The following is a 15528-nucleotide window of genomic DNA, read 5'->3' as shown; positions in this document are numbered from 1 at the left end:
ACAATAAGAATTTAAATAAATAGAAAATTAATCAAAGAAAATAATTAGATATGACATATAAAACACAAAGTACTCTGCGAAGACCCATACTTTTAGAGACAAGTACTCTTCTCTATCTACTTTTAAACTTTCTGAAATTACTTGATAATTTTTTTCGTTTTTCATTCTCAGTTAGTTTTGTACACCTACCATGTATCCTTAAATATTATAAATATGGAAGAAAATAATTTATCATACATGGTTTCTTAAAACAATGGTATTTAGTTTTCATATCAACTTATGAAGAACTTCTATCTTTGTAAATAACTAGCTCTTTCAAAACATGCATAAGTTTAATAACTTTGGATGTGTTGAAAACAATACTTTGTAAATTATTCAATACTTTTAATATAATTGAAGTGAATTCTATAAAATAGAGTCAAAATTAATAATAGTAATAATCTTCTGGGATATAATATATGCTATTACAAAAATAGCTATTTGAAGAATAACTTTTCTCAGGAATATCTCATTGAATATTTGAAAAAAATAAACTGAAAACATCAATTTCTTGAATGTCAGTTGTCTCCAAACCACAAAATTTGAGAGGTTTAAAGTTCTTTATATCCAATTTCCTTAGTAAAATGTAAAGATAAGCCAACAGAAAATTGGTGAGTAAATAAATTCATGTCATGATGAAACCTGTGTGTAGGAAAGCAGATAAGAAGATAAAGGGAAAGACAAAAGCATAATCAGGACTCTACTTTCCAATTGTTTTTAAGATTTAAAAAATAATAATCCCAGCAATCAGGAGGCAGAAGCAGGGGGATCTGTGTGAGATCCAGGCCAGTTTGTTCTTCATAGCATATTTGAGATCACTTGTGGGTGTAGGGAGACTCTGTTTCAAAAAAGGGGGGGACTGTTTTGGTTTGGGTTTTTTTTTCCTTAGAGGGGCTTGAGTGATGGTTCAGAAATTAAGAGCACTGGCTGCACTTGCAGAAGACCCTGGTTCAATTCCCAGCAACTATATGGTGGCTGACAACCATCCATTATCTCCAGACCCAGGGGATCTGACACCCTCTTCCAGCCTCTACAGGCATGAAAAAGGTGTACTTACATACATGCAAGTAAAAGATTCACACACATAAAATAAAAATAAAAGACTTTTTCATTAGCACATATGTATGCCTGCATGAGTTTATGTGTACCATATTCATGCAAGTCTCCGTGGAAGTCAGAAGAGGGTAGAGGGTGTCATATCCCATTGAATTGTAGCTACAGATGGTTGTGAGTTGCCCAATGTAGGAGTTGAGAACTGAATTCATGTTCTATACAAGAGATGTATATGTTTTTTACCACTAAGACATTCCTCCAAACCAATTTTTTCAATTTTAAAGCCATTAAAATACATATATGTGAACTCATTAAGTTTTCAAATCCTTTGAAATGTTTTAAAAGTCAAGAACTAGCTTAAGTTTGAGAACATCCAGCTTAATCATATAGATGGAACAAAAAAAAAAATTGAGTCGGTTATGTGCTATTCTTCTCTACAGCCCAGAAGGTAGAGTGTGCTTTTAAAATGCTTATCAAGTCCTAGGGCTGATCTTTGCTAGACGTCAAAATAACATTATGCATTTTACATTCATCCTCATAAACTTCTGCTAGGTTTCATTATTGTCATGAAATATAGAAGTGAAATTTCTCCTAAGAAAGATATAATAGACTGCTCAAGACAATTTAAGTAGCAAGTTACAGGGGCAACTTACAGTCGAATGTTGAGCCTTTCCTACCTGGACAACTCCCAGCTTCAATCTCTCCTTCTGGTACCCTACTCTCAGGCTTACAATATATGAAGAAACTGCATTGTAAGTCGAAAATGCAATTGACAGTTTTTGAATGGCACACTAAAAAGGAGAACAGAGAGGAATTAGTGTTAATAATGTATTTTGTGTAAGTTATTATACTTAAAAGTATTTTGACATCTAATGAATATAAAATATTAATGAGCTTATCCATTTTTATATGAGTCCACCTTATTTCAACTTTGTGTCTTACCTCAGTTGGGACTCTGCATCTGAAGTCATTTCACAGTGTAATTCTAAGCTTGTATGTATATACAATATAAACATGCAAGACAGCAAAATGTCATTAAATATATATATGCATATATATGCATATGTATTTAATTGGCAAGTTAATTTTATTTAACATGCACTCCATACTGTTTTTAGGTCTGTATATATCAGAGAATGGTTAGTTACCAAATATATTACTTCACAATTTTTTTTGTGTGCTTCAGTTCAGAACAGTTAACATCTACCCTTTTAAGGTTGTTATCCCCATGAAGAGCATGAGTGGGATTGTGTGCATAGAACCTGGCAAGTGGCCTTGTCTTGTCTTGGCATCCTGCTCCCATGATGCTTTAAGAGTGTGTACCAGGCATAGCTTCTTGCCTATTGCACTGGGAGGATTGTACTTGCAAACTGTCTTACTGGATTAAAACTGAAACGTATTTAAGGTTAACTAATTCTCTGAAAGAACGATTCTCCATGCAGTTCCATCTCCAGTCAGCTGCAAGTTTCTGTTTCAAAGTGACATTAAATATGCTTGCTGCTCTCAGGCTGAAATGACGGCAGTAGGGGAACATGAGTAGAAGCTTCACAGGAGCAGCAGGTTAACACAGCGAGGAGACCACTGTGCAATTTTTAGAGTGAATCTATGATGATTTTAGGCTGAAAAAGAGGCCATTGCTGTCATGACACCTGCCAAAATAGGCTAAGCAAGCAACAAATAAAAACTGACAAAATTTATTTAAATTATTCATGAACTATGATTTCCAAAATTTGAACTAAATACCGATCTCAAATCTTCCTTAGGCAAGTTATTTAATAACCAGAAAAACATTTTAATTGCTGTCAAATTTAAATCAGAGGTGTTATTAAGCACTGTTCACTAAAGTTTCTTTAATGGGGGGTTAATTATGGAACACAGAGTTTTATGAATCCCACAGTCTTTTGGTATATCTCATATGTAGCTAGAAGAGTTTTTATTTGCTCTGGTTCTTTCATTTGATGTTCAGTTACAGAGTCCATTATACCAATCATTCATCACAAGAAATGGAGTCATAATGGTCAAGGGAGAGATATAGAATTTATTCACACGTAATTTAGAATCTAGATGAAAAATACTTTTAAGATGTTATGCAAATTGTTGCATAAGAAAGATTCAAAATAACCACAATGACAGGCCCAGCAAACTACTTATATTGGTGCGATGGTGCAGTGGTACAGTCATGGCCCTTTTAACCAGGCGCTAATCAACAGCTATCTAATTGGACTTAAAGCCCTCTCAATGGGAGGGAAGTCTTTGGTGGCCCTGGAAGTCAATCACACGTGGCCTGAGAGGGTATACATACTAGAGGAAACCCTATCTCTGTCATATCTCTAGACAACTGAAATTTCTTACTGTATGCTAAATATGGATCCTTATGTTTACAGAAAACTATACCACATACCACTCATCAAAGAAGCTTCTTTTTGCAACAGATGGAGGTACTACATTGTTCCACAACTGGTCAGAGAATATATGTCTGAGAGTACTATACCACATACCACTCATCAAAGAAGCTTCTTTTTGCAACAGATGGAGGCTACTACATTGTTCCACAACTGGTCAGAGAATATATGTCTGAGAGATGCCCAGCCTTAAGTGACACATCTACAGTGGAACTCTTACACCTAAAGCTCATGGAACATAGCTGATCAGAGAGCATTAGTTGAGAGAATACTAATACATTCATAAAATATCACCAGTGAGGCTTCCTCGTATAACAGAGTGTGGTTCACAGAGAAGGTCACAACTGGTCAATTTTTAGAAAATAAGACACTGCAGAGTGTTTGTCCCTGGATAGGACTCCTTTGTTAAACCTCACTGACCTGCGTGTGGTTCAGGAGCCATTGCAGAAGAGGGATTGGATAGATCATAAGAGCCATGGTTTGTAGATGCCCACCACAGTGCCTGTTCCTGAAAATCTGAAATCACACTAAGCTTGTCCCAGCTGAAGTGCACTTTCACTGCCCTCCTGAGAGTCTTTATTGGAAGCTCAGTGTTTGAAGTTCACACAGAGTTTACATATGATAAGTGTACAAGGAGTGCAAAACACAGGAATTTTCCCATCATAATAGTAAGAAAACAGCACAGTTTGCCCAAGGCCGTAGCCAATGGCCCAGTAACAAACCTCCTTCGATGTATGCGAAAATATAAAGGGAAGGGGGCAATCTACCTGTTCAGAATTCCAGAGACAGTTTTCTAATCAGTCTGTTCTCAATATCCCGGGAGCAGACTAGCCTCTCCTCAAGCCTCCATATCAACAAAGTTCAAAGAAGTCTGTTAAGCCTTGGTAAGTCAAGTGCCAGGAGCCTGTTACTATTGCTGATCAGAGTGTTACTGTTCTTAAGGGACAAGGGGAGGGTGTCACTACTAGGATTGGTACATGAACATAAAGAAACTGAAGACTCCAGGCCTCTGGGATCTTGCTCATATGAACTTATAGCAATGGTGACAGCATGCACAAGACACATGCTGATTCTATAAGACAAATACTCAATGTAGAACAGGGGAATTGGGCAGCAGACCCCAATCTTAGCTGAGGAACTATTGGCACTGATTTCTGCTGAGTGAGGAACAGATCGTAAAAGACATACAAAAGATAAAAACTGTCCCGGGGTGGATAAGGATGCCCAAAGATTAAACAAGGTACATTTCTCTCCTGAGAAAAGTTGCACTAGAGTTGGAGGCAGTTTTTCCCACCAGAGTCTCCTCCAGCAGCCAAGTGTGGTAAATGGAGAGACAGCAGTTGTGGCTATAGCCAGGAGGCAGACTCTGGGCCTACCTGACTGGGGGAATCAACATGTGCAGCTGGGACAAAAGGGACCCTAGTCTTCCTTAGTCCTGTGCTGAGTCAAGTAATTTGAGCAAGCCCCAATGAGTTTATCAAAAATAAGAAAACACAGAGATGCTCCATGTAAAATCCACAGGATGCAGAATGTCCCCAAAAAGATGACCAAAGATAGTAAAGAACCAAGTTAATGCCTCTTATCCATGCTATAGAACCCAACATAGATCTGCTGAGAAAACAATTCAAATAAATAAAATCTTTCCATTTTAGTGTTGTGTTAGACATTGTCTATGTTTGATTTAGTATATAATATTAACTTGGGAGTGCTTTTCAGATGTGAACCACATTTGAGGGATATCAAGTACCCCTGAAGAAACAAAGGTCAGATGAAGCTGTAAAATTCTTGGGAGCATTACCGTCTGTAATGCACAAATGATACTCATCAGAATGGTTAGGAAAAGTCTACAACAGCTTGATTCTGTAAATGCCAGCGTAAACAACAAATATAAAAATAGAGGTTCCCCAAAACTGTACAATTGTCAACTCTTAAGTAAAAACTCCAGTTCTGGGGTGGGTTGCCCCTCCCCACGATGAGCTTTTGACCAGAAAGAAAATGTTGGTCCTCAAAATGATAAAGGCTATTGCTACTGATGTTGGTTACATGCCAGGAAGAGTCAGTAAGTCCTGGTGACTGAAGACACTGCATAATGTGAGCACCAGAGTGGGAGAGATGAAGCTGAGACTGAACTGAAAATGACTTGCCACCAGTTGGCTGGTGGTCATAGTGCTAGGAGGTGACTAGCAGATTTGATAGGGGAGAATGGTCCCCAGAAGTTCTACTCAATGGTGGACCCTCCCCAACCCCCAGTCCCGTGTACTGCATGTTATCTATATGCTAAGCAAGATGTATCTTGCTGGTACAATAGTGGCTTAACTAATATATGTGCAACCAACAATTTTCTGATTGGATATAAGACCTGCTCCTAGGGTGGAACACACATCTGGTGCTGTAGACCAAGCCAACCCCCAGTGGCAGGGGAGGTTATAGGCCCCAGTGGAGAAGTCACTGCAAGTGTTTTGTTAGATGAATATGATACACCTGTTAAGGTATATTCTAAGCATTTGTATTTACATCCATAGGTTGGATTATTACAACAGTCAATGTTCATTTAGATATTCCTGCTTCTTTTCATTTGTCTTCATAGCAGGAGAAATACCACTGAGTTAGATCAACAGCCATGTCTTGGAAACAAATGATGAGAAGGCCCAAGTATTCAATATCTCACCACAATAGAAGGAAGAGCATCCTGCATCTGTCACCTCCTCCAAGGCTTAGGGACTCTTGCAGAAGAGGCTGGTGGAAAGATTGTAAGAGCCAGAATAAGGGATGGAGTATTGGATAAGCTTGTCCTCCTCATGACTGACAATAGATAGATGCCTTCTTCTTTAGCTTCTCTCCCACTTACTTCAAACTAATTGGTCCCCAAGACTCTCTGTAGGAGGGAAGGGGCAAAGGGGACAGTCACCCCTCTCACCCAATCAGTCAGCCTTAACTATTAGGGGGAGGCACTAAGGATAGGGGCAAGGGAAGCCAGAGAGAAGGAGGGGGGCTTCATTTGTCATGGGGATGGTGGGAGGAGGGCGGCTTGCTAGGAGCCCAGAGGCCAAGACCATGCACCTCCCAGAAGTAAATTCAACTTAAAATCACAGAGCCATAGTCATAAAAACAGCATGATATTAGCCCAAAACAGATTTGTAGATCAATGGAACAAAAAATAAGATCCAAACACGAATACTACAATAACATCCAAAGGCATCAAAAACACACAGAAGGAAAAACAACATTTTCAGCAAATGGTGCTGGTAAAATTGGATCTCCACATGTAAAAGAAAGAAACTAGTCCATCACCCTGCAGAAACATCAACTCCAAATAGATCAAAGACCTTAATGTGAAGACTGAAAAATACTGGCAAATACTGAAACTGCTAGGAGAAAGCATAGGCCGTATCCTACAAGACGCTCTACAAAGTGCAGGAGTGGCTTTTCTAAATTGGATATTAGTCATCTGGAATTAAAATCAACAATCAACAAATGGGATCTCGTTACACTATAAAGCTTCTGTATAACAAAGGAAACAAAGAGCTTGGTGGAGAAGAAACACACAAGTGGGTAAAATTCCTTACCAGCTATGCATCTGTTAGAGGATTAGTGTCGTGAAGATACAGAGAACTGAAAATTACAGAAGGAAGAAAACAAAAGACCCATTTAAAAAAATGGGTTATGGACCTGAAGAGTAATCTCTCAAAAGAAGAAATAAAAGTGGCTAAGAAACACCCGAAAAATCGTTCACATACTGGTAATGAGGAAAATACAAATGAACACCACTTTAAGATTTCATTCAACCCCAGTCAGAATGGCTAAGTTAAAGAGAACAAATGACACCAAATGCGGGCATGGATGTGCAGAAAATTGAAAACTCATCCATAGTTGAGATTTCAAACTTGTTCAACTACAGAAGAAAATAAATCTACCATGTGACCTGGTTATACCACTCTTTGTCATATATCCAAAGGACGCATCCTACTGAAGAGGTATTTGCATAGTTATGGTTGTTACTGATCTTTTCACAATAGCTAAGAAATGGAAACAAGGTAAATGTCCTTCAGCTGATAAATGGATCACAAAAATGTTGTACATTTACACAATGGTGTTCGACTCAGCAGTAAAGAAAAATGAAATCATGACCTATACAGGGAAATAGGACTAGAAACTGTTATGCTAAGTGAAGTAAAACAGACTCAGAAAAACAAATGATTTATGTTCTGTCTCATTTGTTGATCTTAGCTCCAAATCCTTGGATGTGAGTATGTATCCAGATGTAACTGCAGGAGCCAGGGAAATGGAAAGGAATCATGGGAGTAAAGGGGAAGGAGAATCTCAAGAGATTGGGGGGTAGAAGACAGGTCTTTTCAAAGGGAAAATAGAGTGTACTCTAACTGGGGAAAGATTAGGGAGGTTTATGCATAGGGGAGTGAGAAGTCAAAGAAATGATGCTTATATGTGTGTGTGTGTGTGTATGACTGTGCTATAAATAACTGAAGGCTCTATAACAAAAATACACAGTGCCAGGCAGTAGAAACCTCCCTTAGAGTTCTTTGAGCTGTTCATCAGTGTAGACCAAACAACTTCTAAATTTATAGACTATTGACACATTCCTTGACTGCCTCCCAAAATTTGTAGATAAGACTCTATTGCTGAAGACAGGCCATACTTCAATCACAGGACTTGAAGCAATCGAACTTGAACTGACCTTGAAACCTCCTCCATGAAGACTAGATCTCATGCTATCAGAGGATTATATATAAAGTGCTAAGGGAGAAAATCAATAATTTGTCCTAGCTAGCTGTAAAGCCTAATAAACACCAATGACTGGCTCAACAACTGTTACCATTAGTGCAATAGTGGCACTTTTATCTTGGGACTAACCAACAACTGTTTAATTAAAATTAAGGCCTGATTAATGGAAGGGAACTTAAGTATAGTACTTCAAAGATATCAAATACACGTGGCTGGAGAAGTCAAATACCCTAGAGAAGAATTTACTATTGCCACATCCCTAGAAAAATGCAATTTCTAACTGTATTCCAAATATGCATCCTTATATTTATAGACAAGTATATCTCTCACCAATAATCAAAAAAGCTTCTTTTTACAACAGATAGAGACTATTACAGGATTTCACAGTTGGTCAAATACAAAGAATAAGTGTGTATGAGTGACTCACACATACAATCTGCACATAATTTGATGGTATTTATATCAACTCCCAGATCCACATGTCTCCCCATTATCCCTTACCCAGTTCATTGTACTCAACTATATAAAAAATACAGCCTGTAGAGTCTGATTTGATTGCTATATGTTTCTCAGCATGGATACCCACTGGAGCCTGGTCAATCTGCCAAGTATCTGATCCCTATAAGAGATTGCCTCTCCTTATTCCAGCAGCCAATAGTTGCCAAAAGTTTCTTAGGTTGGGTTGGAAATTCTTACCGATTTCCCCATGTCCATGCTGGGATTTTGTCTGGATTGATCTTGCATGGGACTTGTGCATGTTGCCACCACTGATAAGTTTATATGTGTAGCTGATCAGCAGTCTGAAAATCTCTTTCCTTGTGGTCATCCACCACCTGTGGCCTTTACAGTCTTCCCACATTCTTTTCCACAATGATCCCTGAACCTTGGGAGGCAGAAGTTTGAAATAGGTGTCCTATTCAGGGATGAACACTGCAGCCTCTTGTTCTCGGTGCACTGGCCATTCTGTTTCTTAAAATAATGAAATATGGCTTGGTTTGGTATCGTGTACCTGCAGTCCTGACTTGGGAGGTGATTGCAGAAACAATGAAAGTCAAAGTCATCCACTGCTACACAGAGAGTTTGAATAAAGGCTAGTTTGGGCTACATGAGGCCTTTCTCAGAAAATCAATGATAGAAAAAGTGGGAGGGGGGAAGGAAGGAAGGAAGGAAGGAAGGAAGGAAGGAAGGAGGGAGGGAGGGAGGAAAAGAAAGGAAACTGGATGTTGTAAAATATTAGCTTGTGTTTAGGTCCAGGCAGACAGCATCATGGGAGACAGATGTGTGTAAAAATCTGAATCTCTTCTGTTATGTGAGGAAGAACTGATAATCTACCAATAAATTGAAACATTCAGCTTTTGAGGAACATTCTTTTCCTATGCAATGTGAATCATTACATTTCGATGTTAAGAATGAAAGGAGGGCCTAAATCAGTGGGAAAGTTTCTATATGAACTTTCTTTTCAAACCAGAAAATCTTTCTCATGAAGCTACTCATCAAATAGGAGGCAGTTTCTGAGGTTTTCAGATATGGAAGGCAATTAAGAAGAGTCAACCACCTATCAGAGAAGATGAGCACTTAGGAAAGAGTAATTAACCTAAAAATCCATCCAAATCCAAGAGCCAGTTACATTTTTATTTCTAAAGGAAGATATTTCAAAGAGGTGGGGGGGTGGGAGCTCTGAAAATGTTGTGGTGGTTTTACACACAATTTTTCCATCGATTAAATTTTTAATAATCTCTACAATGCAAAGTATGTGGGAAGCTAGCTGAAGGAGGGAGGCTCTAGAAGTAGATACCTGATACTGAGGCCCCTGTGAAATGCCCTGAAAATGGTACACTTGGTGTGCTAGAAGTCTACTGCCGTGCTCCATCCTTAAAATAACAGCACAGATGTAGTAATCAGGAGGAAAATTTATTTGAAGTCAGCCATATACAGCAGAATTAATTTGATTAAACTGAGCTAAAGTTGCCCCAAATATGGTGAAAAAACTTTGGAACTAGTCATTTCACATATGAAAATATATAACATTGATGGCATCAAGAGTAATTTATTGATAATCACACAGAAAACAATGAAAATATTATTTTCAATATACACTTAGCATTTAATCATTAAAACTAATCCATATTAGATGCTCACAATCCCCTGTAGGTTCAACTCGAGGGTGATCCAATGCTTTTTCGGCTTTGGAGATTTCCTGCACTGTGTGCACATACCCTACAGAGACACTTTACATAAAACAAAAATAAATCTTTTTTAAAAATTAGTCTTATCTATTATCCTTATCTAGAGGCATGTGTGTGTGTGTCGATTAAATTTTTAATAATCTCTACAATGCAAAGTATGTGGGAAGCTAGCTGAAGGAGGGAGGCTCTAGAAGTAGATACCTGATACTGAGGCCCCTGTGAAATGCCCTGAAAATGGTACACTTGGTGTGCTAGAAGTCTACTGCCGTGCTCCATCCTTAAAATAACAGCACAGATGTAGTAATCAGGAGGAAAATTTATTTGAAGTCAGCCATATACAGCAGAATTAATTTGATTAAACTGAGCTAAAGTTGCCCCAAATATGGTGAAAAAACTTTGGAACTAGTCATTTCACATATGAAAATATATAACATTGATGGCATCAAGAGTAATTTATTGATAATCACACAGAAAACAATGAAAATATTATTTTCAATATACACTTAGCATTTAATCATTAAAACTAATCCATATTAGATGCTCACAATCCCCTGTAGGTTCAACTCGAGGGTGATCCAATGCTTTTTCGGCTTTGGAGATTTCCTGCACTGTGTGCACATACCCTACAGAGACACTTTACATAAAACAAAAATAAATCTTTTTTAAAAATTAGTCTTATCTATTATCCTTATCTAGAGGCATGTGTGTGTGTGTGTGTGTGTGTGTGTCTGTCTGTCTGTCTGTCTGTCTGTCTGTCCTTTTTGGACTTCAGTGTTGGCTCAGTGTGTAAAGTGCTTGCAGGGCAAGCGTAAGGATCTGAGATTGGATCCTTAAAACCCACATGGAGGTGAGAATATTAGATCCAAGAATTCCTCTGACCTCCATATGCATGCCATGGCACATGTGTACTTCCCTGTCACACACAAACTTTGGACACATGCACACAGAGAAAGATTAAAGCATGTCCTTTTTAATATAAACATTAAAAAATTATGAAACTCATAGGACTGAATAGGAGCACAGTCCATACATCATTCTGCCAAAATACTTTGGATAAACTGAGAGCAGAAGGTATAATTTCATAAGTCATTCAAGACTTTGACTTCAAAGTAGACTCACCATGCAGATATTAGTATTCCCTGGTTATGTTATTATTACACCTTTGACAATGATTTCCAGATGAAGACTCCTGGAGTGTTTTTTGATATACAGTAGTAATGTTATCCAACACCAATTTGCTTTGAATGATGAAACCTAGACTGAATTGGATGCAGGAGCAGAGACATGTTAAATACGCACCAAGGGCCAAACACACACAAACATTTGGAAGGTGACTAGAAAGCTCAAATTTGGTAACATTTTAATATATAGGATTGCACATCTATCAAAATTATCATCTATTAACAATTAAAAAAGTGGATTTAACATTTATGACACCCATTGATAAAAATCTTAGGTGCTATGCTGAGAGGTTTAACAAGGAGTCAATTTTCCACATAGTGTTTCACTACAAGGATCTTATATCAGGGAGAGCAGGCTTTAAAAATAAAGAAGTTGGGGCTAAAGAGAAATGTCTGAGTAGTTAAGAGCACTGACTGCTCTTGTACAAACCTGTTTTCGCTCCCAGCACCCACGTGAGTGCTAACAACTGTCTGTCACTCCAGTTCCAGGGATTCCTATGCCTTCTTCTGACCTACATGGGTTTTACACAACATGGGTGCACTTACACACATACAGAAAATACACTCATACACAAAAATTAATAAATAACTTTTTAAATTATTAAATTGTTGTGTATTTCATACAGAACATCTTAATCATCCTTATACCTCCTTCCCCACTGGCCCCCTACCATAGCACCCACAACTTGAATTCATTCATTCTCTCATTTGGATTAAGGCCTATCAGGTCAAGTTAGCATCCCCAGATGTCCCTCAGTTCAAGTTCATCCACTGAAGTTTAGTTGGCCTATTATGGTCCCTCTTTTTAAGAAGACCAGATCTTCCTCATCCAGCAGTAATCAGCTGCCAATAATTCTTTGACTAAGATATAGGGCCTGCTGTCCTTTCCCACAGTTCTGTGTTGGGGTTTTGTCTGCTTGAATTTGCATGGGTCTTGTGCATGAAGACAGCATTGCTGTAGTTCATATGAGAAGAGTCCCAGGAGCCTGTAGGACCTTAATTCCATATGGTCATGCACCTCCTCCCTGGCTCTTGTAATCTTCCTGCCCCCCACATTCCACAAAGGTTAGAGCCCTGGGTGGGTAGATTTTAATACAGGAGTCCTGTCCAAGGACCCACACTCTTTAGACTCTTATTTTCTACATTTTTCCATTTGTGACCTTTTGTGTTCCTGGTCCACTGCTAAATGAAGGAGCTTCATTGATGAGAATTGAAAGACGCATTCATGTTCTCTTCATCCCTTGTTCTATGTTCCATGAGACTTAGGTGTAGAAGTTGCATCCTAGATGTGCCACTTAGGTTTGGACAATTCACAGACAATCTCTGTGTATGACCAGTTGTGGAACTCTGTAATAATGTCTTTCTGCTGTAAAAGAAACTTCTTTGATGGGTTGTGTGATGGCTAATCCTGGGTGTCAACTTGACTGGATCTGGGATTAACTGAAATGGGAGAGAGCTTTTTGATTGGATCATCTGAAGCTGGAAGACACACCCTAAATGTAGATGTTACCTTCTGACACAGCCTGTATAAAAGGCCATTGCAGAGGAGAGCACTTGTTTTTTTGCCACTTGCCTTCTCTCTTGCTGGTGAGTTTGTCTTGCTGCTGTAGTCTGAAGACTAGCTGATCTTTTGGAATTCATCAGACCTTCAGCACTAGATTGGGACTACTGAGACATCCAGCCTTGTGGACTGAGTGACTATGGATTCTCAGCCTCTCCAGTGTGGTGCAGCCATCATTGGACTACTCATATTCTATACTGTGAGCTAATCTGATAAATTCATATATATATATATATATATTCGTTCTAACAGTTCTGCTTCTTTAGAGAACCCTGACTAATACAGTTGGTGACTGGGATATTTGTATATAAGCATTTGTTGCTAGGATCCACAAATAAGGGAGAACATATCTCTTCTGTTTTTCTGAGTCTAAGTTACTTCACTTAGCATAACAGTTTCCAGTTCCATCCATTTACCTTCAAATTTCATTATTTGATCTTTCTTTACCACTGAGTAGAACTCCATTGTGTAAATGTGCCATATGTTCATTATTCACTTGATATTTGAGGATCACAGGTGCTTCTAGCTCTTAGCTATTGTGAAAAGAGCAGCCACAAACATGGTTGTTTAAGTATCTCCACAATAGGACCAGTTGTTTGGGCATATGCCCAAGAGTGATATGGTATGTTCATTTTTAGTTGTTTTTTTTTTTTTTTTAAGAGTTCTCCACACTGCTTTCCATAGGGGTTGAACAAGTTTGCAGCCCCACCAGCAGTGGATGAGTGTTCCCCTTTCCCCACATCCTCTCCAACATTTGGTATCATTTATTCTCTTGATCTTAGCCAGTCTGACTGGGGTAAGATGAAATCTTAAAGTGGTTTTAATTTGCATTTCTCTAATTACTAACGATGTTGAACACTTTTTAAGATGTTTCTTCTTCCTTTACCGCTGAGTAGAGTTCCATTTTGAAAATGTACCATATTTTCATTATCTACTTCTCTGTTGATAAACACTTTCATCTCTTGGCTATTGTGAAAAGAGCAGCAACAAACATGAATGTACAAGTTTTTATGCAATAAACATTTGGATGCATGCCAAGGAGTGGTATAACTAGGATAAATGGTTGGTTCATTTCTAGTTTTTTAAGAGTTCTCCACACTGCTTTCCATAGGGGTTGCATGAGTTTACAATCCCACCAGCAGTGGATGAATGTTCCCCTTTCCCCACATCTTCACCAGCATTTAATATCATTTGTTCTCTTGATCTTAGCCAGTCTGACTGGGTAAGATGAAATGTTAATGTTTTAATTTGCATTTCCCTAATTACTAATGATGTTAAACACTTTTTAAGATGTTTCTTAGCCATGTTTTTTTTTCTTCTTTTGAGAAGACTCTGTTTATATTCTTATCCCATATTTTAATTGGGTTACTTGCTTTCTTGATTCTCTGTTTTTTGAGTTCTTTATATATTCTGGGTGGTAAACTTCTGACAGATGTGTCGCTGTTGAAGATTTATTCCCACTCCGTGGATTTTCTCTTCACTTCTTAAGTTATTTCTTTTGCTGGACAGACATGTTTTAGAATAATGAGATTCCTGAGAAATTGATGTCTGGTTTAGAATGTCCTTTCCTACATCTATATCCTGAAGGTTATTGCCATTGTTTTCTTCTAACATTTTCAGAATTTTAGGTTTTACATTGAGGTCTTTGTTCCATTTGGAGTTGACTTTTGTGCAAGGTGAAAGATAAGGGTCTAGTTTCATTCTTCTACAGGTGGACATCCACTTTTGCAAGCACCATTTGCTGAAGACACTTTCCTCTAGTGAATGTTCTTTGTCCCTATGTCAAATGTCAAGGTGACTGAAATTGCATGTACTCATGTTCTGGTCTTCAATTATGTTCCATTGATCTACAGGTCTAATTTTGTGCCAGTACCATGCTGCTTTTAGGACTCTAGCTCTGAAATATAATTTGAAAGCTGGTTAGGTAATCCCCCCAGCATTGCTCTTTGTGCTCAGGGTTGCTTTGAATATCCACGGTCTTTTGTGGCTCCATACAAATTTTAGGATGTCTTTTTTTAATTCTGTGAAGAATGTCATGGGGATTTGTATTGCCATTGCATTTAATGAAATTTAGAGGTAAATGGATGGAGCTAGACACTGTTATACTAAGTGAAGTAACACAGATCCAGAAAAACAAAAAACATATGTTCTCCCTCATATATGGATCCTAGCACCAAATACATTTGTGAATATGTACCATGATGTAACTCCAGAGACCAGGAAAATGAAAAAGAACCAGGGAGATAAAGGGAAGGAAAAAACATGAGAGAGAAGAACAGTAGGAGACAGGTGTTATTATAGGGGAATGGATAAAACTGGGGCCATTTGAAGGGGAAGAGGAGAGAGGGTTATAAAAGGAACGTTGG

The sequence above is a fragment of the Nannospalax galili genome, unplaced genomic scaffold (assembly GCF_000622305.1).
Source record: "Nannospalax galili isolate Female #2095 unplaced genomic scaffold, S.galili_v1.0 scaffold716, whole genome shotgun sequence".
In the NCBI taxonomy this organism is placed as follows: domain Eukaryota; kingdom Metazoa; phylum Chordata; class Mammalia; order Rodentia; family Spalacidae; genus Nannospalax; species Nannospalax galili.
Note: the sequence above shows the minus strand (reverse complement) of the source record.